General features: G+C 41.3%; 1 protein-coding gene across 1 annotated transcript in view; it reads right to left on the reverse strand.

Annotated features, from left to right (window-relative positions):
- The window catches only part of LOC121445589 (glucocorticoid receptor), a 122,738-nt gene extending 99,870 nt beyond the window's left edge, over positions 1–22,868 (reverse strand). The window contains exon 1 of the mRNA XM_041647735.1: positions 22,794–22,868. The gene's annotated coding sequence lies outside the window, so the exon portion shown is untranslated. The remainder of the gene's footprint in view (positions 1–22,793) is intronic.
- Between the last annotated feature and the right edge of the window lie 277 nt (positions 22,869–23,145).

Consider the following 23,145-nt stretch of genomic DNA (forward strand, 5'->3'; position numbering starts at 1 on the left):
GCTTTCTTCCTTTTCTGATTTAATCTCTTCTGTCCCATGCTCCTTTGGTCGACAGTGTTTCAGTCTACCCCATTTGTTGGTGGCATTGTTCAGCTCAGTTCTGAGAGGCTTTCCTTCCGTTTCAGCTCTCACACCTCAGTTCCTTACTTAGATTATGTATATATTTGCTCTATTTGAACCTAAATTCTAGGTTGGATTTATACATCATTTTTAAAACAAAGCCAAAGTTTATTAAAGAGGTTTATTTTAAGATGTATTTATTTATTTAATGTACCCTGCTGTTTTGCCTCTTATTAAAGAGTTTCAATATAGATTTAAGCACAAATGACAAAAAGAGACACACGTAAGAGGGCAGTTTAACACATGTACAGACACACGTAAGAGGGCAGTTTAACACATGTACAGACACATGTAAGAGGGCAGTTTAACACATGTACAGACACATGTAAGAGGGCAGTTTAACACATGGACAGGCACATGTAAGAGGGCAGTTTAACACATGGACAGACACATGTAAGAGGGCAGTTTAACACATGGACAGGCACACGTCAGAGGGCAGTTTAACACATGGACAGACACACGTCAGAGGGCAGTTTAACACATGGACAGACACACGTCAGAGGGCAGTTTAACACATGTACAGACACATGTAAGAGGGCAGTTTAACACATGTACAGACACATGTAAGAGGGCAGTTTAACACATGGACAGACACATGTAAGAGGGCAGTTTAACACATGGACAGACACACGTCAGAGGGCAGTTTATCACATGGACAGACACATGTCAGAGGGCAGTTTAACACATACATGGACAGACACGTCAGAGGGCAGTTTAACACATGGACAGGCACATGTAAGAGGGCAGTTTAACACATGGACAGGCACGTATGGACTTCTTAGGAGGTGGCAGACTGTATGTTCTTCATGTTACATTATAAAATGCTACAAAGGACATTTGCTACATTTTGTAAAATAGTATCAATACTAATTTTCTCTATCCTTTTGTTTAATTTTCATTTGAAACAACCCACAGTTTACACACTTGAGTGGGTTTGGGCCAGTCATTTAGCTTTTCAGTTTGTAGAATGTAATGTCTATCCATATATCTCAAAGGAAGTAGGAGATTTTGAACTTCAAGAATTTTTCAGAAAAGAGGAGAGGAATATGTATTTTTTGCATTATCAGAAAGTTACAATAAAAGTTTGAATTACCTTTACCCCTTTTCATTCATGTCCCAGATGGCCAGTGCAAAGGACTATAAAGTTTTAGTCAAATTTTAACACAAGGCAACTTAGCCTTGTGTTACAGCTAGCTGTACAAGCTTGTAAAAGCTGCTTGTTAACCGTTCAGAGATTTTGTTAGTTACTAATCATGGCCATTATTAAAAATAATTTATAAACATACAACTAAACATTTCAACAGCAATGTTAATAAATTCCCAGGCGTGACTTTCTGTTTCACTATTATTTAATATGGTGTAGTGCAATGGACATCTTCTGGCGTGTTATAACATATGGACACCCTAGTCTCTGCATTCAAAAGTGTTACTTTGGTAGTTTAAAATTAACCATGGTGAAGCTTTTGCACCATAGAAATTAGACAAACGATAAACCAGATCTTTGTGTGTTTTTTGATATCCAGACTTCAGTGCTATGGGATATTTTGATAATGAAGATGAAATTTCAAGTTATGTTTTTATGAATAAATATTTCTCCAGTACTTAAAAACCATTATCTAGTTCATATTCACAGATGGATTTGACTCTCAATATATATCTTTATTCCTTCACTATTAGCACTTTCACCAGTACAAACATATCAGCCAATGACCAGGTTAGAAGATAACAGAATCTGTTTTGCTGAACTGAATATTAATCAAATATTTATTGATAGTCTAACTTTTCCAAGAAGTTGTATTGATTGTGTTGATAGGTTGGCTATCAACACAAGCCAGAGAGAGATTATTGAAATGATTCTTTGAAAATCAGTTGGCCATATAGAAGTTACTTTTCAAGACTATTCTACATTTATGTTTTATAAATTGTGCTATATATGTCCCTTATGGAATGAATTTATATAAGTAGATTTCACTCTCTCACCTAAATAGCAATGGAAATGACGACAGATCAGGATAGTTAAAATAGAGACACCTTTGGAAGATGAAAAGATGACAAGCAGTCACTGTAAAAGAAACACCTGGTCGGGCAATGGCAGTACACACCTTTAATCCCAGCATTTGGGAGGCAGGGGCAGGAGGATCCACAAGTTTGAGGCCAGCCTGGTCTACAGAGTGAATTCCAGGACAGCCAGGGCTACACAGAGAAACCTGTCTTGGGAGGAGGTGAAAGAAAAGAAACATCTGGATAGGAATGGAGGCAGGGAGGAACTCAGAGGAGTTGGGAAAGGGGAAACTATAATTAGAATATATTATATGAAAAAAAATCTATTTTTAAGAAGAGAAACAGACTTAGAGGAATATTTTATGCTGAAGAGTGGGGTGCAGTCCAAGCAGGGTCAATGGTGGATAGGGCAGGAAAGGAGTCCAAAGGAGGGGTGTAATAAGAAAATAATATTGGGAGTTCTAGGGCTTCGGAATGTCTCTGAAACACCGAGAAAGACTTGTTTCCTAGCTGTCAAATTGTCTTAACATATGGGCAGGAAGGGGAAGTGCCAAAATAGGATTCATGTACTTAGACATTTCTTTTTCATCTAGAAACTAATTCATTTCTGCATGTTCGGAGGAATTATTAGCTCGTCCTTATGATTTAATCCCATCTTGAATCTATGCTAGGTTGTTTTCTATCACTGGCCTTTTTGAATTATAAAGTCTCAGCTTCCCTGGAACACACAGATAGTGCTGCAACTTTTAATATTACTTTTACTTTGTTCCGTTTCTCTTAACTGTGGCACAAGACAAACAACAGCCAGGCCAGAAGCCACACGGTTGTATTAGCTTACAGTCATCTGCAAACTTCCATCTGGCTGTCATGGTGCTCCCTGGTCCACTCATTATAACTAAAATACACTCCACATTATAAATTTTTTGTTTTCATTTTAGCAATATGTAGGGAAATTTATTAATTTCTGTGCTATTTTAAAACGTAGTATTTCACAAAAGAGCTGACTCTGCTCATTCACCCTCCTTAAGATCATAATGACCTGAGAAAGAGCCTCACTTACTTACTACCAAGAGCGGGCACTTTGAAGATTCCCTTTGCATATGTTAATTTGTTTGCTTCAGTTTTCCGATAGTTAAATACTTTGTAGGTGGCTTCAGTGAATCACAGGATATTAGTAGGAGATCAGAGCAGAGTGTAGCATAGGAGTAGAGTACTTTCCTATCGTGTATAGGACCAACGTGTAGTCCTTAACAATGAATAATTAAATTTCTTTTCAGCTAATCTAATAGAAGGGGTTTTCTCAGCTATTTTCCTCTCCCATTCCTGATTGTTTTCATTCCTGCATCTGTATATACCTTCAGGAAAGTAACAATTATTAAATATTAAGCCTTAGCTTAAGGGGCATAAAAATGATTATGGGTTCAATTATATGTTTCCCAAACCAAAACATGTAATTACTCATCAATTAAAAAGATTATTGTACAATCCCCAGTCTAGAGGAGATAGAGATGGAGAGTGACAAGCCCTTACCCACATCGTGGAGTTGTAGGAATGTGGCAGTAGCGACATAGGCACTATAATATGACCAAGAAGTCACCTGAGTATCAGAGGTAGACCAGCTAGTGTGAACACAGAAATGGTGGCCAGGTAGGGTTGCCTGCAGGTATCACTGATCTGAGTGATAAATCGCGTTTAAGTGATTTGGCTATTTCTCAAGGAGAGGCACTCACGATAGAAGATTGCCGTTATTATTCCATGAGGTCATTTTAAAATACATTTATAAGACATCCAACTATTAAAGCAAGTTTCTTGGTTCCCTTAAAGTTCCCTTTCAGACACAGCTACATGTGAGCCAGAGGCTCACGTCATGTCAAACAGCTTGAATTCTTTTAGCTTTAATTTTCCTATTTTGGTTTTATTCTTAGAAAAAGATTTTCTTCCTGGTGGATGGTGACACCTATATTAATATGTCCTAACATATTCTCACATATCCTCACATGCCCCAACATGTCCTAACATGTCGTGAAAATTCTCCTCTCTAGCAATGACCTCCATTGTCCTCTTGTTCAAAGAGGCTGTGTTGCTAGTTGGGCCACATGAACAGATAACCATGACCAAGGGATATTCGGCGTGTGCACTCTGCGTGGCAAGCCCTTAATCAGGTACTAATGCCCGAGGAGCTTGTGGGAGGGAGGGAGGAGGTGGGTGAGGGAGAGGACAGAGACACAGGGACAGAAACAGAGAGAAGTGCCTCATAATTACCGGGGCTTTTAAAACTGGAATAAAATTGGTGCTGGACATGCAGAAATCTACAGCTGTCCAACTTTGCAGTTAGAGTTATTTATCAGAATTTAACAAGGATATAAACATCACACTTAACATTTTACCTAAAATGTTTGTTGCAATGGAAAGAACCCTGAAAACTAAGCAGAGTTGTCACACGTGCTCTTGGTTTCACTTCCTGACGTTAATAGGAATCAGATGTTCATTTGTGTTTTGAAAGTTCAGATAGTACACAAATGAATTGACAATTGCTTTAGAGAAAGAATGCCTCCATTTAACTGGGCCCTTTTCAAGTGATGTAGTGATGTTTTAAGCTAGCATTCTAGTCTTCCATGGAAGGAATTTGTCTTGATTGACTGTGGTTTCAACAAACATGAGGGGTGCTGCTCTGAGCCTCTGCCTGCCATTCTGCTTTCTGTCTTGACAAGCTGAGTGTCATGCAAATCTCTCCAGCCTTGGCACTAGACAGGCAGGAAGCCAGAGCCAGTAATAGAAGCAGGAGGCAGTCTGTGAATACTTGCTGATTAATTTTAGCTCCATAGGCTTGATGGGTTTTCCATCCCTATAATTACCATCAGCAAATAGTTATTGAATGATGTCCAGCGTATTTTTATTCTCCTTTCTTTGGTCCTAATTTTCCTTTTCTATTTTACCTCTCAGTGTGAGTTCATCACACGTATTTCTGTTCATCAGACCCAGACTTTCCCGTGATCAGTAGGTAGGGACTCAGTTATATTCCTTCTACAAGATTATTTATATAACATTATCTGACTGTCTATAATATCTATCTATCAATCAATCTATCTATCTATCTATCTCCTATCACTTAGCTACCTGTATAAATTACCTTGGTTATGAAATGGCTCAAATACTCTCTGGAAGTGGTAGAAGAATAAATTACATGTGTGGGAAGATAAGATAGATGACTGAAGAGCTATTCTGTGCTGGCTGCTGTATTAGTAGATCCATATCTGCTTTATAAGTTGGTCTTTTTTTTTTTTTATTAGAAACAGGGTTGTAAGTTCTTACCGGACTCGATCCGTGGAGGAAATAGAGAGCAGAGGTGAGGGTATGAGTTAGGATTGTAACATATGTCAAAAGACCTTCTAGATGGGAGGTGATGCTTACCTCTGTGTTTATGGCGTTAGAGGTGAGGGTATGAGTTAGGAATGTAACATATGTCAAAAGACCATCTAGACGGGAGGTGATGCTTACCTCTGTGTTTATGGCATTAGAAGGCTGAACTGTGAGACCATTTCTTTCTTAAAGTTTTTAAAGTAGTAGGTACTAGAAAATGGTTGTGATAAGAGCCCAGACATGTACAGGGGAATGATGCATGATGGTAGTCCCATCTTACAGATATAATTAGTATGTAAGTGTTAGCACATCCTTGAGTCTTTTGTCTGGTCATGGATTCATGCACGTATAACCCCATAGTGTTTGTATTAACTAAAAAAGTATTATTGTGTGTCTATGTGTATGGATAATGTGTTAGTTTAGGTCATGGTGTGTGTGTGTGTGTGTGTGTGTGTGTGTGTACAACTCTGTGAAATGGTTCTCTCCTTTTGTATTTATGTGGGTGGATTCAGGATATTGATCTTAGGTCACCAGACTTGCTTGGCAAGAATGTTTATCTGATTAGTCTGTTTTTCTTTTCAATAAAAGTAGGGATTTATTGTTTCTATTTTTTAAACTTCATTAAATGTCTTAGGTTTTTTATGTCACAATTTCTATGTTATTATAAATTATAATGCGATATTACTGTATGGTTAAATTATTTCCAATTTTTCACCAGTGTAAGCCGTGTTAAGATAAATAATCTTGCATTTATACTTTTATATCATCATGCAAGTACTTTTGTAGTAAAGAACTGGGATGTGGCGCATGCAATGGCTAAGTACCCAATGTGCCACACTGATAGAAATGCTTGTCCATTCCAGCTTATTTTTCTTGCTCTCATCTTTCTTTGGGTATTCTTGAAAAATCCAGTTAGAGCTATGAATGGCTATACAGAACAACTGCTACCTGGACATCCCTGTATCTATTCAGGCCTTTTCTGGATCCATCCTTGTGTTAAAAATAAGGTCAATAAGATTAGTTTATTGAACTGGGAAAAGAAACCCACAAGGGATCATTTAGGGGCAGCATAATGGTTCTACTGAGCAGACTTCAGCTTCTCTGAACATTAGTGCAGAGATGGGCACAGGGCAAGGGGCAAATGAACCATTCTTCTAGGCATTCTGGGACTACTTAAAAGCTTATCTGAAAAAAAAAAACCAAAACAAAAATAAAAACAAAAGGTAGCATGGAAGCTTGGAACAACTGCAGTCTACCACTTAGAGGTACCTTTGGAATAAAGTAGGAAAAGAGAGAAGAGAAACGAAAATCTGGTGATAAGATTCTCATTATCTCGTGTGAGTATCTGTGTCCTGAGTCTAGACTGCTCTGAACTTGACTGTCACACACTACAGTAAATAACAGTAACATGCCTCCCCTTTCCTTCTTCCCCTCTTCCTTCTTTCTTCTTCCCCTTTTCTTTATTTTTTTTCTTTTTGCTCCAGTCAATTGGAGTTGGATCTCTAACTTTTGCCCCTAAAAGAACACTGGTTGTGGAACCAATGGTGAAGAACACAAGAATGCCACTCCCCCAACTGGAGCAGAGAAGCAGCCCAAGGTTGCTGGGCATGTAAGATGACCTCAAGTTGGACTAGAGTTTCCTCTTAATGATTAATTAGGTGAGATGGGTAAACTCCTTATTTAGAACATGTGCCTGGTGCTGCTTCCACTCTGAAGTTCATTTTCTGATTCTGACTCCATTTGCCTCACAGCTCCACTTTCAAAAAGAAATGCTGTAGAAAATGCTCCTCCATGAGAGGTATGTTTTAAAAGAAAACGAAGAAGCAAAAGCATGGTGACCCATGCCAATGGATTATTTAGCTTCACAGTAAAACCCTTAAGTTATTACTCTGCTTTGTGTATCTTTCCAGGATTATATTTTACTGCTTTGTTTAAAGAAGACTTGATATGACTTAACTTGCACTTTATCTGTAGATATGATCTACTGGAATTATACAATAAAATATTGACATTTGTTTACCTCAAACCAAAGCCTGAAAGCTCTGCTGATGTGAAAATCAATACCGGAGTTTAATTCTATCTGTAATCTCTATGCAAACCCTATTCATATTTTGTTTACATAAACTTTACATTTCTTCTATTTGTAACAGAAGCATATGGTATGGCTGATAAGGTAGCTGTAATCATTCAACATTTATTTGTTTATGAATAGCTCCAACTCCATCTGAAGTAGACCTCAGACTATGTATCTTAGCAGGCATGTATCCTTGACAAATCATTTAACTTCTCTGGGCTTTTGTTTTCTTATCTGAGGAACAATGAAACAAGAGTGTTTGCTTTAAAAGATACTTGTACAGAATAAATAAGATATTCCCTTCAAAGCCTCTAGCACTTACTGGCACTGAGCAGTGCAGAGCAAAGCAACTGTTATTCCTACCAAGTGTGAGATGACCAACCCCACATACTCCAGATAAAGTATATGTGCGCACGACATCAACTTCCTTTGCACGAAGCGCTATCTTCTTCCTAACACGGACTGCAGTGTGAGGCTATTTAATACCTGCTGAGGAGTCTGTAAAAAAAATCCAGGCACTGGCTGGGAATTTTAATTTTCCCTTTATGATTTCCCAAGCCTATCACAACTACAGAGTCTGTTAAGTCTATAAGCCACACAAGTTTTGTATTTCTGCAGATTGATCGTTATGAAACCTAGGAAGACTATAGATTTCACTATCCTACTGAGAATGGTCAAATAAAGACAGGTATTTAAAAGCACACAAGTTCATCATGTGCTCTTTAACCAGAAAAACCCTACAGTTAAAGGACATAAAGGCACAGGGAGATGGAATGATTTGTCTGAAGTCTCACTGACTTGCAAAAGACCAAGAATAAGCATGAAAACATTCTGATTCCTGGCCAAGTGGTTCACTCAGGATACATAATGATCCACCTTCAGAGATCACTGTTGACCTAGTATGAAGTTATAGTCTTGTTCACGTTCATCAGCATCCTCAAAAGGCCCTTTAACTGCAAGATCCAGGTTTGTACAGGGGAGCAGACACTGCGTTGGACTTCAGGCCAGGGTTTTGTGCCTTTTCACCTCTCCCCTCCACTGCATAAGAAGTCACCTCTTCTCCTTGTGACAGTTTCTCTTTCTCTGCTGCGTGGGTTTCTGGATTTTTCCTCCTCGTTGTTCTGATGGTTCTTTTGGGTTTTTTTGTTTGCTTGTTTGTTTTCGAAACAGGCTTTCTCTGTGTATCTCTGGCTGTCCTGGAACTCACTCTGTAAATCAGGCTGGCCTCGAACTCACAGAGATCTGCCTGCCTCTGCCTCCCAAGTGCTGAGATTAAAGGCCTGTGCACTACCACCACCCAGCTTGTTCTTAACTCATATAGAGTTATTGCCCTTCTGTATCTTCGGGAGTTGTCTTTGGGGCTCTCAGTGAATCCCAAAAGCTACAAATGTTTGAGTCCATTCTATAAATTGCTACTCTAAAACTTAACGGGAACACCACTTGAGTGGTTGGTGTAGCACACTGCTTAACAAATGACAACAGAAACATAGGTTTGGTACAGGTGCACATTTGTGTGTGTATGGTATATATGTGTACATATTTGTGCAGGTGAATGTGTGCATACACACATGTGTGTGCATGCATGTGGAGCCTTGAGGTCAACACTGAGTGACTTCCTTATGCTTTTGAGAAACTGTTTCTTACTGAACATGGAGCTGGTCAATTCAGCCCCAGTGAGCCTCCTGTGTCTTCCCCAGTGCTGGGATTGCAGGCTCCAAGCCCAGTTCTTTCACATGGGTTTTGGGGGCTTAAACTGTTGCTTCCTCATGCTTAGCAAGCAAGCACTTTACCGACTGGGCAATCCCCCATGCTCCAAGACACCACTATTTCTCTGAGTACTTTTGATCTGTGATTTGTTGAGTTCACAGATTCACAACTTGGATACAGAGGACCAACTGTAATGATGCCCCTCTCCTTACCTATGGCTGCAAAGCTTTGGCTAGCATCCCATGAGTTTCTCTTGTTAGTTTTTATGAAGGCACTGAAGATGAAGGTAAGTAAAATAAGCCCTTGTTCTGAAGACTCTCTCAGAATAGAAAAGTCAGGGAAACAAAGAGAGGAGGAGCTAATAAAGGATGTGGTAGGAGCCCTCGGGTGGGAGGGTGAAGACAGAGGAGATGGATGAGATGCACATCTCCTGACAGATGGGCACCCACAGCTGCAATCTGAAGCTAAAGGTAGGACCGCTCATGTTGATGGGTAGAACAGCAGCACCAGCACTGGCTTGGGTGAGAGAAAACTTAAGAACCGCGCTCTCCATGTTCCTCGGGTGTGACCTTCGCTCTCCACGTTCCTCGGGTGTGACCTTCTGGCTGCCTCGGCTTCCTCAACAGCCTTAAAGTCTGGATTCCCTTTCACGCTGTTGCGACCAGTCAATGAGATTTATGCTTGCTGATATTAGCAGGGCATTTGGCACTAACTTGTTAAAGTAGTGGTCGTAGTATTACTAGTTTGCCTTCACCAAAACTCTTCCTTCCTTCCTTCCTTCCTTCCTTCCTTCCTTCCTTCCTTCCTTCCTTCCTTCCTGGGGACATATTGATAATCTGCTTTGCTTTTCTGATCTCTCAGCTCCCCCCTCCTCAATATCACAATCTGGGTTTATATTTTAAGACCAATTAGAATTTGTGCTAGGAAGCCTTCCCTAACTTGGCAGTCTCTTCTGAAACAAACACAGTCACAGGGTATCTTCCATCCCTCAGAGTCCAAGACCATAGAGACAGAGGGGAAATAGAGGACGGAGAGAGAAAGCTGGAAGATGAAGAGAACTGTGTCTGGCCAGCCTTGAGCTGCCTCAGATCCACACTGCTTCTGTCTTAGCTACTACTTGTGCTGGAATTAAACTCGAGGCCTTACACATGCTAAGTCGGTGTTCTACCAGTGAGCTGTTCTCCCAGCTACTGGGGGCTTTTAATGATATTTACCTCCGAAGGCATTAACTTGCCCCCCTACTTTGAGCTCCTTTTTCCTCAGGAGGTAGAGAAACTTTGAGGGCCTTGGCTAGTCTCCATCACCATCACCACAAAGATGCAAAGGCCAGCTCTCGGGGAGGAAGGAGTCAGTTCACTTTGAGCTCCCAATGTTTTTATAATGCTTCTGTCACAGCCAGGTCAGCATCAGGATAGTTCACAGGTATCCCTGTGTGTTTGTCCCCTTTTTTTTATTTTTGAGAATTAGTTTCAAGTCGCTTTTCTAAGTCGCAGTATTAATAAGTCTCACCCCTCAGTTTTTGTTTTCTTCTAGAAACAACATAGTGGTTAAGCTACTGGCTCTGGGGTGAGACGGCCTGGGCTTGAGTCTCTTTCTGTTACTTGTTGTCATGTGACCTTCACCCGTTTCTCCGTGTCTGAGCTCCTCGGATCCCTTTCCTGGTAAAATGGGGAGGACAGAATGCTTGCCTCGAGGTATAGTCAGGATCCAGTCTGGTCCCCAGTGTAGAGCATATATAGCACAGCCTTCTAAACTGTGTTTCCTCTTGGTCCTTTCCATACTTTCAGATGAGGTCACAAAAACTCTGCTACAATCAAAGATTTCCAATGCTCAAAGATCAAAACTTCAAAATTAAGTTCACAATGACTGTGAGGTGTTTCTCCCAGCACCACCCCCATTGGATCATGTGACTTCACTACAGCCCTGCTTCTGAACACAGCACACAGAAGGCCAACCATCCTGCCTCAAACACCCTGACTGAAGATGTGAGACTACAGTACATTAGACATCAGATTGCTTTTATTATCTAAGTTTTCACTTCTTGTAGTAACACAATCACCTAGTTAGAGAAAACAAAGACTTTTAATATTTTCCTGCCATAATTTTTCAGCATGTAAACATCCAATCAGTATAATTTAGGGTTGTATTTTGGTTTTTCAACTTACTATTTGAATTATTTGCTTGGATTTCACAGTATCCAATGAGTTTCAGGTTAGAATTAGGACAGAATTCCCATCAGTTTCTGAAGAGGTATTAAACATACATTGTGCTACATATTTATGCAAAACAGTGCTCCCAGTACCAATGATTATAAAATCCAAATATTGATCAGCTCTGAAAATCAGAGCTGTTCTACATCTGACAGCACCAAATATTCAGTCAACTAAGATTGGATTATTTATGTAAAAAGCATATTCGTCTAATTAGAATGCAAATATGTTTTCTTTAATAAATTACAAGATTATATGTATACAGGGAATTGGGAATATTTCTTTATGATTTTTATATCTACAAATGTTTAATCTGTACACATATTTTATATATCTGGGATTGTGCGAATTTGGGAAAAATATAAGCAGCCCTGACTTAGATTAGTGTTAGCTCTCAACTGGGTCATTCTTGCCCATAGGACTCCTGTATTCTCCTAAACTGTAGAGATGATATGTACTAGGAAGAAATAAATGCATATTCTCATAGGGCAGATGGCATGGTCACAGGCAAGGCTAGAAAGGTCAAGGTAGGGAGCTGAAGTGGTTACCAATGTTCAGTCCTGACTCTTTGTTAGCTGCCAATGCCTGAGTTTCCCTTCCGCCTTCCTGTCATCGATGCGATGCTCTCTTCAGGTCCCTGCATTTCTCCCCGAGCCTGCCACCATCATTCCAAGGCCATCCCTGCTTTGCTTTGAATTTTTAGGCTACTTTTTTTCCATGATATTTATTGAGCTCTACATTTTTCTCTGCTCCCCTCCTTGCCTCTCCCCTCCCTGTTTCAATCCTCCCCCAAGGTCTCCATGCTCCCAATTTACTCAGGAGATCTTGTTTTTTTTTTTTTTTATACTTTATACTTCCCATGTAGATTATATCTATGCAAGTCTCTCTTATTGTTCATATTGTTGTCTAAGATCTCTGGGATTGTGCTTTGTAGGCTGGCTTTCTTTGCTTTATGTTTAAAAACCACCTATGATTGAGTACATGTGATAATGCTACTTTTAAACACTGATTTCCATTCAAATCACCAGAGTTTGCTCAAACTGCAGCTCTCAGCTCTCCAAGCCCCTCCTCAGGGCAGAGTCCAGGAATCTTTATCTGAGGCACTGTGATTTACTATCTAAGAACATGCCTGAGAGATCAGGCCAGGCCACAGAAGCTCTTCAGTCACTGTGACCCAATCATTTGTCTCATCGTCCCACCCTCATCTGTAATACAGCTCTGAAAGTGAAGCCATTCTTGCCTTCAGAACCAGAAGAGAGAAGAAACCAACCCTTTCCATAGACTAAATTACTTCACAGCTGCAGAGGTCTTTGTGCCTTCCTGACGTTGCCTTTCTTAAGTTGCAGCTTCATCTTTAGCTTGATGTCTTAAGATACGATTAAATCAAAACAATAAAACAACTTTTTAGTTTAACAAAACAATTTTTAAAGAACAAAATTGGGAGAGTTCAGACTTCCCAACTTTAAAACTTACTACAAAGCTACATGGATCCAAACAAGGCTGCATGAGGACACGCCTTTAGATGATGGGGCAGAACTGAGAGTCCGGAAATGTCTTGGCTCATCTGGTTTTGATGAAAATGCCAAGACAGCCAACCTTTCTCAACAAATGGTGCTAAGAGAACTGGACAGACACATGCAAAATAGAATATTCGAAAATAAACTCCGAGTGGGTTGCAGACTTACGTGGATAGGTGAAAGTATAAAATTCTTAGGCAAAAACATACAGGTGAAGTCTCTGTGAGCTTGAATCACACAACTGTTAGATGTAATATCCACAGCACAGTCAAATAAAGTTAATAGCCAAATTGAATTTCATCAAATGTAAAAATCTCTTCTATCTCAAAAGAAATCATGAAGAAAATAAAATGTTGTCCAACAGAAGGAGGTAACTATTGCAATTTGTGTGTCTGGTAGAGTCTAGATCTATTATATATAAAGAACTGTTGCTAGTCAACAATAAAAAGACAACACATATTTTAAAAGGGCAAATGACTTTCATAGAGTTGTCTAAAGAAGACATACAAATGAGTAATAAACATATAAAAGATGTTAAAATATGCTCAACCTTATTAGCTGTGAATGGGTACAAGAGATATTCCTCTGTATCCACTAGGTTAGGAGTATTTTTAGAACAGGAACATGATGTTTTGGTGAGGATGTGGAGAAAATGGAATTCTCCCACAGTGATAATAGAGTTTCAAAATGGATTCAGTCTTGTGACAAACAGGTTGCCAGGTCCCTCAAAAAGTTAAACCTAAAATTACTGTATGATTTTTAAAAAGTTTGCTGAGGAGTTCAAGAGACTCTCCAAAACAATATGGGTCACTGTCACTGCCCTTGGTTGCTTTCCAGAACTTGAAGATAAAACCTTATTACTAAAGACACACACATGTCATAAACAGGGCATGGAGGAATTGAGCTGGATCTGACCTGGAAGTCTCTTCCCTGACAATTAGCTCTCACAGTATAAGGTGCTACACAAGCTGCTGAGGAAGAAGAGCAATTAATAGTCCTACCTAGACCTAGAGCCCACAAACCACAATGGCCAGATATCTCCAAGGGTACAATAGCGGCATTTATATATTGGGCAAACCAACAGCTGTTTAATTGGACTCAATGGCGGCTCAATAGGAGGGAATTTATATCTGGTATTATAAACTTATCCAGCTCTGCGTGGATGGTGAGGTCATGGACCCCAGAGGATAATCTTGTGCTGCCACTTCCCTAGCCACTATAATTTCTAACTGCATCCTAAATATGTATTCCTACATCCACAAGTAAGTATAGCTTTCACGTCTCATAAGAAATCTACTTTTGCAGCAGATGGAAAGTATTACAGTTAACTAAAACTGCTCAAAAAACACAGAAAAACTGATTATGGGGTGCCAATCTCATTTGGCACATCTATAATATAACCCTCTACCGAAGGTTCAAGGAATATCATGAAGGAGGAGGGTGGAAAGATTTTAAGAGCCCAGGGGCCCAAGATATCTGCTATGATATAGCATCTTTCATACATGACAGGGAAGTTGCATTATAGTGGTATATTATTTGTGTTTAAATAAATAAAGCTTTCCTGAAGAGCAGAGGGCAAAATAATCACACTAGTTGGCCAAATAGGCAAGGGAGTGGTGGCACACGCCCTTAATCCCAAGATTTGGGAGGCAGAGGCAGACGGATCTCTGACTTCAAGGCTACCCTGGGCTACACAAAATCAATCGAGAAACTGATCCAGGTGGTGGTGGTTCACATCTCTAATCCCAGCACTAGGGAGGTGGAGACAGGACTGATATGGCTGGGCAGAGAGAGGAATATAAAGGGGAAGAGACAGGAGCTCAGTGGAGTGTGGAATCTGAGGATTCGTGGAAACAGGATCTCGCCCTTTCGGTCTGAAGACTTGGTAGAGGTAAAAGGTCTCGCTAGCGGTTGGCTGCTTTTCTGACCTTCAGATTGTACCCCAATATCTGTCTCTGGGTTTTATTATTTGTGCTACACTGCATCTTTCAAATCTCAAAATTATGGTTACTCGAACAAGATCTGCACAATGACAAATACCAGTAGATATGCCAGCACAGATGGGGTGGGGGACTCTCACATGCCCACACCATTCCCAGATGAAGAGCTACGGGCAATTAATGGCCACTGAGAGAGGGAGAATTAGTCTTCTCCAGGGACAAGGCCCCTGGTAGGTTAGCCAATCCCAAGTGGTCAGCCCTCAATACAGAAACATACCAGCAACGCTAAATGAACTCAACAAAAAGTTATATGTATGCATCTTAGGGGTTCTGTTGTTGTGCAAACACCATGACCAAAAAACACGTCAGGGAGGAAAGCGTTTATTTGACTTACATTTCCACATTTCTGTTCATCATTGAAGAAAGTCAGAACAGGAACTCAAGCAGGACAGGAACCTGAGGGCAGGAACTGAAACAGAGGCCATGGAGGAGTGCTGCTCACTGGCTTGCTCCCTACGTCTTTCTCAGCCTGCTTTCTTATAGAACCTAAGACCACCAGCCCAGGAGTGGCACTACCCACAACTGGCTGGGTCTTCCTCCATCAGTCAGTAATTAGAAAAATGGCTTATAGCTGGATCTTATGGAGGCATTTTTCTTAGCTGAGGTTCCCTTCTTTCAGATAACTCTAGTTTGTGCCAAGTTGATTTAAGACTAGCCAGCACAGTATGTATGTAGTACGTATGTATGCATGCATGTGTATATATGCAATAATAATTAAAGAAGCCATTAATCTGAGAGTGGGAACATTGAGAAAGAGTTGGGAGGGAGGGAGGGGTGGAAACGATGCACATACCAAACTCATGTAGAAAAGTTTCGAAAAATTTAAAGAAAAATATACAAAAGAAGTCTCTTGTGTGAAGTTAAACCTTTCCACAAAACACTTTGCTCTTGGTTGTTCACAGTGATGTCAATCATACTAGCCAAATGGTTATGACTTAAATGTCTGTCAGGTGATGAGTGGGAAAAAATAAAACACCTGGTTCACGCAGCAGATGCTCTAGATCCACAGATATGAGCAATGTGCTGACCAGAGCACGCAGCGACAAATATTTAACATGTTGTTCTAATTCAGTGGTTCTCAGTTTGTGGGTTGTTTCCCCTCTGAGGGCCAAGTGACCTTTTCACAGGGGTCACATATCAGATATTCTACATATCAGATATCTGTGATTCATAACAGCAGCAAAATTACAATTATGAAGTAACAACAAAATAAATTTATGGTTGGGGGGTCACTATAACACGAGGAACTGTATTAAACTATAATAGCATCAGGGAGGTTGAGAACCACTGTTCTCAGTGGATGAAGCCAAACATAAATGAGCACAGACTGAATGATTCCAGTTACCTTCCAGCACTTGATGGGGGAACTATAGAATTTGGGAATTCCTCTTTTTGTCCCCATGCAGTGCTAGGTTTGTGCATACTGGGCAAGTCCTCTACCACTAAACTGCAAACCTACCTGTCTGGGAATGCCTTTGCTAGTGAGAAGGCTCTGGCCACTATGGAGGTGGATAGCGTTGTAACCAAAGGACATTCAGAGCTGATGATCTGCTGGAAACCTTTCCTAGCAGAGATGGCTGTATTGGGTTATGTCCTCAAGACATTAGGAAAAGATTTATCTGCCTTTTCCCCACACCCTCCCCTCCACTGATCGAATTTCTTTCTGTGAGATGCCATGTCATACCGGTTAAATGCCTAACTCTGGTTTGCACTATATGTGTCCAGTTAGTTCTTTTCTCTACTACTCACCAGTTTTGTGTTCTGAAGTTACACAATCTCTTGCTTTCTATATGAAGAGGATTTAGCTATACTTTCTACTTAATAGACTTATTTTCAGGTTTAAACCAAGTAATCACCTAGATGGACTTATACTATGCTTGTTAAAACTAATAATAATAAATATTAACCACTGTGGCTGCTGGTACTGTTTTTCTTTGGATGTTATGTATGGTATATTTGACAAAATGGACTGCGCACATTTGGCATTTCTATTCATCATTGGAAATTACTTGAGCAAAGTACAATGATACACATATCTATCTATCTATACATGAAGTGTCATAATAAAGCTCCACACACTACTTAACAAGTAAATTAAAGAGGGTTTTACCCTAGGGTATGAGTCACTCGAACTTCGAGTATAAGCCTGGCAGAGAACAAGGACAGTATGTTGACAGGTTGAGGTTTCTGGTCCCGCTAAGCTGTGTATGAAAATCATAGCCCTGACAAATTCACCAAAGTCACAATTGTTAGCTTGTGAACCCCCTGCAGCCTTATCCTTCCCTAAAAATGCCATCTCTTGGACTTTAGGAGGAGATGTCACAAAGAAAGGGAAGAAAGGCCCCTGCGGCCTATAGTGGAAGGTGTGGGCCTGATCTCAAGAGCTATGTTTTCTCCACGAAGTCACACCCTAAAATGCTTCGCGAACTTCTTTCTGTTCCTATGTGAAACTGAAGCGGTTCTGTGACCCCAGGGTTCCCCCTGGTTGGCTCCTGTCTGTCTTTCAGGTTTCTGTTCAACCCAACTTTGACTTTCTGTGCTCCCATCCAGGAATTGGCAAACCACAGCCAAGCTTTTTGAAGTTTTATTGGGACATAGCGACCCCATATGTTTGTATATCTCAGGTGGCCGCTTTCACACTGCAATGGCAAAGGTAGGGCATACAGACAAAACCCATGTGGCCCACAATGTGTAACAGTTAATGAAACCTGGGAAATGAGATCTGGTTGGGGGTCCAAGGAGAAGGAATAGCTTTGTTTATCAGCGAAGAACGTTTGTCATAAAAGAAAAGCTATGTGTACAGGGGTAGGGGCACTGAAGTCCTCAATGCCCCAACCATCCTGACTATCATACCCCACGCCCATCAAAGATCCTTGGAACACACTCCTGCAAGGCTTATGACTTTGGGGCACACACTTCGTAAAACATTGACTCCACTACTTAGGTTTGGTATTTTGATCAAGGTGACTTTTATATTTTTGAATGCTTTTACACCTACATGCTGTAGACTTTCTCCTACCACAGTGCCTAAAGAACATGCAATAGAAAGCCAATGACTCTCAATCATTTGGTGTTGTACCCAAGCCACTTCTTAGTCATAAGTAATTGTGATACATGTAGCACTGTCCTATCTAATGTTCTTTGAAGAGGGAAGCATACGTTATTTATGTTATAGATGAGAAAACAAGAAAAAAAGAAGTGTTGTAACTTGCCCAATGTGTGCAATAATTAATAATGAGTGCTTGATCTAGAATTAAATAGCAGTTCCGACAACAGAGCACTAATTGATTTGCCTTGGTAATGTATCTGCTTCATATGGTGACGTTAACACTTCATCTTTGAATAGAAGTATACAGTTTATTAAATAGATGAAAGAATCCTCATTTTCCAGACAAATAAATTGAAGGATGAAAAGCTAAGCAATTTGCCGATATTATGGAAGCATTTGTAAGGCAGAAGACTATCAGGGGTTGTCTCGCTCTCCACTCTTCCTATCACAAACAGGAGGTGAAGTTGAGCTGCACGCAATGTCTTTGCCACAGAACATCCATGATTCTAGAACCCATTGAGTGTTAGATCAGAACACACTATCAAAGATGCCCTAGACTGCACATGTACCATATCTGTCAATCACATGTATACATCCTCTAAGCAAGAAATTCTCATCTTAAGGGAAGAAAAGGAAATATAATAATAATAAACATTGGAGACAATCTTACTATTAACCAGAGGACAATTAGGTAATCATGCTTGGTTGCAAATACCTTTACCTGATGAGTCAACTCTCTAGCCTTGGGTTTCGAATACTACTTAGTGATTCCCGGGTAGCCATCACCAACATCTGTGTGTGCCTTGACTCATCCAACTGCTTGCTTTCATAAAGAAGTGGGGAGGCGTGATGGTTAGTGTTAATAGTCAAGCTTCCTGGAACCGGATGGCTTGGGAGAGTGGTTCCTGGGCATGTCTGTGGGGGATTATCTTGATGACATTATTAGATATGGGAAGACCTATCTTTTTTTTTAAGTTGGATAAACATTATTTTTTGTATTTATTTATAATTTTTTATTTTTATTATGTTTTTTAAAAAGAAAACAACTATCTTTTTTCATTTTACATGCTAATTCCACTTCTCACTCCCTCTCCTCCTCCTATTCTTTCTACCTACCCCCTATCCCACCCCCCATCCACTCCTCAGAGAGGGTAAGGCACATTGCTTTGGGGAAAGTGCAAGCCCTCCCTATTATATCTGGGCTGAGTAAGGTATCATCCAAAGAGAATAGGATCCCCAAAAGCCAGTACATACAGTAGGGATAAATCCCAGTGCCACTGCAGTGGCCGCCGTCTGCCCCAGCCATGCAACTGTCACCCACATTCAGAGGGACTAATTTGGTCCTATGCTTGTTTCTATGGCAAGACCTATCTTAATTGTGGCTAAGGTCATTCCCTTGGCAGGGGATCTCAGATTGCCTAAGTGAAGAATAGAGACCGAGTGCTGTGTGTGGTCATCATTGTTCTCTGTTCTTGATTAGCGTCATGCTGACTTCCCCTCTAGGATGGACTGCCTGGAACTGTGAGCCAAAGCAAGTCCTTTCTCCTTCAGGTTGTTTATGTCACAGTTGCAGGAAAGAAACTAAGAGGACAAGAGGAGAACGTTTGATCGCCTCCTGTTTTCATAAGGCGTGCTGTTTGGTTCCTTTAGAGTAGAAGACAGGAAACAGTTAAAATGTGGTTTAGGATGACAGAGTGTCAGGACCAGGCAGGAACTATGGCTCAAGAGTTTCTGGGGAACAAATGAGACCAAATCCTTGCTCAGTGCTGTCATTTGTATCTCCTTTCCAATAGGGCTTAGGACCTTCCAGGGAAAGACTGCAATCCTCCTCGCTGACACATTGCAAATCATTGTAGGGAAAACTGGGGTGCTCCCAAGTGGACAGGAGGGGGAAAGGAGCACGCCACAGCCACAGAAAAGATCTAAAGTAGCAGCACAATTTCTGTAAGGGGGGTTGACGTCAGCTGGGGGTGGGATGGCAGTCTCCAGGCTGAGACTAGAGCTCGTTTGGACGCAGCTACCCTGGAAGCATTTGATGATGGGCTAGATGAGATAGTGGCACTTCGGGGCTCACACAGCTTTTCAGTGGGATGCTCAGAGTGGCCTCCAGGAATGAGACTTAGCTTTGAGTAATAGATTAGCTGTCCCAGAGGTGGGAATGTTGGCAGCAAAGACGAGTGGAGCTGAGTTGAGACACTGGAGTGGGGCCATAGTCCAGGAGTAGTGAGGGATGATCTAAGGAGGGTCTGCTCTGGGCCAGCAGAGCCCCTGAGATGGAGCACACTTGCCTCCTGAGGGCAGCACCATGTGAGCTGTCTCACTCTACTGACCAGGGAGGTGACAAGAGGCTCTAGCTTAGACATTCAGCACACATCCTGAACTCACCAGCTTGGGTCCTGCAGGACTTCCTGGTAGCAGTGACTGTGGTCACATCAGAGATGGGGACAGACTTCTGGTCCTGAGTGCTGTCTTATTGGAACCCTGCGAGCCTGGGCCTGTGAACTCCCGCTTTGGTGAGGACACTCAACGGAATTATTTCTAGCCACATGTTAGCACCCCTGGGCATTTCCAGAAATACTTAAGGGAAAAGAATTCATTAAAGGCTGAGGTGACGCAGGGACACACATAGCTGGTGAAGTGCGAGGTGTTTGGAAGAGATTATGTAAACAGCTGTGGCCAGAGGTTATTAAAAGCATATGGTTCTCCACGGGTTCAAGGCTTGTCTTTAAATAATTGGACTTCTGTGGCTCCTAGGTTTAACGATACCAAGGGGCTGCCCTAAGAGGACTTCCTTTTTCTCAGAGTCAAGGGATCCCACAGCCAGTGCTGACTGCATACAGTTTGGTGGCTCCGGCTCTGGGGATGTTCGCCATCTACCGTCATTGACTATGGCATCTCTTGTGCATATTTCGCCTTTCCTTTCTTCCACGTGAGCTGCAATGGCAGATGTAGGATACGGGGATTCACTGGAGATGACAAATGACTGGCAGTAGCTGGATTTAGTTTCTGTGGAAGGAAGGGGCTGTGGGTCCACTAAAGCCTTAGCAGAAAGGTTAACTGTGAAAGGTCACTGAAGGGTGACGGGGAGCTTCCCGGAATCTGTTAATAATATAACTCAAAGGTGGCACAAGTGACTCATGCCAATATTAATAAGCCTCAAGCCATTTGGCAACTAGATCATAGCTTTGTTCAACACATCCTTTGGAGGGAGGCAGAGGGGAAACCATCACTGCTGACATAGCAGATACGTGGAGGATGGAGCCTGTGTACCCATTTCTCATGCAGAAGCTGGTGAACCAGCAGGAAATAGAAATGTCATCTTACTAACCTTGTGCAGGCTAAATGAAGCCATGCCCAAGAAAGACCTCGGCCCTGACTAACAAATACCCAGACAAGGACTTAAAGATCAACTAAATGATCTTATCTGAAAGCCTGCCCTGTCTTCACTCTCTTCATCGCCAAGCCTCTGTTGTTTGCTGAAGATACTTGGGGATGCCAATGATATTCCTGGAAGCATGAAAACCGGTTTTTTTTTTTTTTTAAAGAATTTAGGTATTGAGGGGATTTGCCAAAATTGGAAGCATATTTCATAGCTTCTTGTAACATTATGATTTTTAATAAAGTATTCATTGGTTGGCATAATGGGAAGGGAAAACCTTATAATGGGCCTAAAGAAGATGAATGAACTGCTACACATTCTAGAAAGAAGGATCAATAAAATACAGCTAACTGTAATTTCTATGAACTAATTCAGCTACCTGAACCCACTTTAGAGTCTACATGTTTAGAAAAGTATTTGATTGCCTGCTGTTTTTCAGCCCTGTATTAAGGAGCTCACAGCCAAGATGATCCATTTCAGGTATTAGGAAGGTAGTTTGAACTGTCATGAAAAAGCAATCTCACTTTGAAATCCCATCTCAGCATACACGACTAATAATTTTTCATGAGTTTTCAATGTCATAAAGTAAGAAAAGAATTACCGAAACAAACTTATAAAAAGTTGAAACAAAACAGAATAGTACCCCTTGTTCCCTTTCAGATGATTCCCCCTGCCCTGTTGCCCCCAGTTAGCCAGCTTTCCTGCTGCCTACACTGAGCCTTGCCTCCAGCGAGAGAGATCCTATGAGAGGCTAAGTGGTACTGAACATAAAACCATCAGAGGTACGGGTACCACACTTCACACAGTGCCAAAGCCAGGGCTGTCTCTCCCCTAGCTGCCTTGCCGGTCCCAGCGTCTCCACTCTGCTTCAGTGTCTGCATTACTGCTCCTCAAACTTTCTCTGCCCCTGCCCACCACGCAGGCTTGCACTTGCTGTTCTTTGGGGGTGCGTAGACAGCCACACAGCCTGCTTCTCTATTCAATAGTTTCTCCCCAATTCCTCTCTACTTCTTTGTTTTGTTTTTGTTCCAAGTACTTTTCCCATAACATCACACAACACACACACACACACACACACACACACACACACACACTGATGTCTTGACAGTCTATATTTCATTGACTGTCTGCATTGCCTACAGTAGCATCCAGTATATACTTGCTGAATAAATGAAACTAAGATACTCAGAACAACACATTTCTTTTTAGATAAGCCCACAAAAAAGGTCTTCACTTCTTAGTTTAAGCTGCTCAACGCTCTTCAAAAATCTTGTGATAATTTTTTTTCAGATGCTCTGACCTCTGTGTGACCCTCGTCTAACTGCACTAGAACTCACATTGTCCAACTGTAGAATGGGAATCAAAGTACCACTTACCTTCCTCCCAGATGCTTTAACGGAGCAGGATCTGAGATGTCTTCCTTGCCAGGAAGACTGTGGAGGATCAGGCTGCAATGGGAACCCCAGGAGGGTGGGAGATGGGCTGTTCTCCTCTCCATTCTTGCACAGAGTAGGCACTCATGCACCGTTTATCAGAGTTCATATCTGCGGGACCCACACTGCACCTGTGCCTGCACCAGTTGTCACGGAAGCCAGCCTCTCCACTGGGCTAACCGCTCTCAGAGCAAAGACCCAAATCTGGCTTCGATGTGACGCAGGCTGCTTTTTCTAGAAGAAGCTAAACTCGCACCACGTTTGATGAGCAAGCTCCCACTGGTGCTTTCTTTCC

The sequence above is a fragment of the Microtus oregoni genome, unplaced genomic scaffold, assembly GCF_018167655.1.
Source record: "Microtus oregoni isolate MIOR12 unplaced genomic scaffold, Mior012 000217F_ref0000251, whole genome shotgun sequence".
In the NCBI taxonomy this organism is placed as follows: Eukaryota; Metazoa; Chordata; class Mammalia; order Rodentia; family Cricetidae; genus Microtus; species Microtus oregoni.